At 54.0% G+C, this 1,421-nt stretch overlaps 1 non-coding gene across 1 annotated transcript in view; it reads left to right on the top strand.

The window, feature by feature from the left end:
- Positions 1 to 337: 337 nt before the first annotated feature.
- Positions 338 to 1,421, top strand: part of LOC126444535 (small subunit ribosomal RNA) — a 1,909-nt gene continuing 825 nt past the window's right edge. Inside the window, exon 1 of the ribosomal RNA XR_007582596.1 lies at positions 338 to 1,421. This exon is cut by the window's right edge and continues 825 nt beyond it. This is a non-coding gene — a ribosomal RNA (small subunit ribosomal RNA).

The following is a 1,421-nucleotide window of genomic DNA, read 5'->3' as shown; positions in this document are numbered from 1 at the left end:
GTCACCGTAGGTGGCGCGTGTTGTCTCCCGCCGGCAATGCCACGACAGCACGCTCCCGGGCCTCTGTCGGCAGCGGCAAGCTCAGTTGGGAGCACGGGTGGTCGCACCTAAAGCGTCTACTCGCCTAACTCCGGGCGATTGCGCCTCTCTCGAACCCGACCAAGTACTTAGGACGGCGCTGCGCGCCGCCGGGACCTGAGAGGGTTTCGAGGTGTGTTGTGCAGGGGAGCTCAGCCTCCTCCTGTTTGCAGAATAATTGAGCGGACGCTTGCGTGTTCGCGCGGGCCCCCGGGACACACTCCCGGGCGGCCGGCTGCTCAGCTCTAGTTGACGCAGCTCCCTGGTTGATCCTGCCAGTAGTCATATGCTTGTCTCAAAGATTAAGCCATGCATGTCTCAGTACAAGCCGCATTAAGGTGAAACCGCGAATGGCTCATTAAATCAGTTATGGTTCCTTAGATCGTACCCACGTTACTTGGATAACTGTGGTAATTCTAGAGCTAATACATGCAAACAGAGTCCCGACCAGAGATGGAAGGGACGCTTTTATTAGATCAAAACCAATCGGTCGGCTCGTCCGGTCCGTTTGCCTTGGTGACTCTGAATAACTTTGGGCTGATCGCACGGTCCTCGTACCGGCGACGCATCTTTCAAATGTCTGCCTTATCAACTGTCGATGGTAGGTTCTGCGCCTACCATGGTTGTAACGGGTAACGGGGAATCAGGGTTCGATTCCGGAGAGGGAGCCTGAGAAACGGCTACCACATCCAAGGAAGGCAGCAGGCGCGCAAATTACCCACTCCCGGCACGGGGAGGTAGTGACGAAAAATAACGATACGGGACTCATCCGAGGCCCCGTAATCGGAATGAGTACACTTTAAATCCTTTAACGAGTATCTATTGGAGGGCAAGTCTGGTGCCAGCAGCCGCGGTAATTCCAGCTCCAATAGCGTATATTAAAGTTGTTGCGGTTAAAAAGCTCGTAGTTGGATTTGTGTCCCACGCTGTTGGTTCACCGCCCGTCGGTGTTTAACTGGCATGTATCGTGGGACGTCCTGCCGGTGGGGCGAGCCGAAGGCGTGCGACCGCCTCGTGCGTGCTCGTGCGTCCCGAGGCGGACCCCGTTGAAATCCTACCAGGGTGCTCTTTATTGAGTGTCTCGGTGGGCCGGCACGTTTACTTTGAACAAATTAGAGTGCTTAAAGCAGGCAAGCCCGCCTGAATACTGTGTGCATGGAATAATGGAATAGGACCTCGGTTCTATTTTGTTGGTTTTCGGAACCCGAGGTAATGATTAATAGGGACAGGCGGGGGCATTCGTATTGCGACGTTAGAGGTGAAATTCTTGGATCGTCGCAAGACGAACAGAAGCGAAAGCATTTGCCAAGTATGTTTTCATTAATCAAGAACGAAAGTTAGAG

This window comes from Schistocerca serialis, unplaced genomic scaffold (assembly GCF_023864345.2).
Source record: "Schistocerca serialis cubense isolate TAMUIC-IGC-003099 unplaced genomic scaffold, iqSchSeri2.2 HiC_scaffold_271, whole genome shotgun sequence".
Taxonomy (NCBI): domain Eukaryota; kingdom Metazoa; phylum Arthropoda; class Insecta; order Orthoptera; family Acrididae; genus Schistocerca; species Schistocerca serialis.
This window is presented reverse-complemented; position numbering and strand designations above follow the sequence as displayed.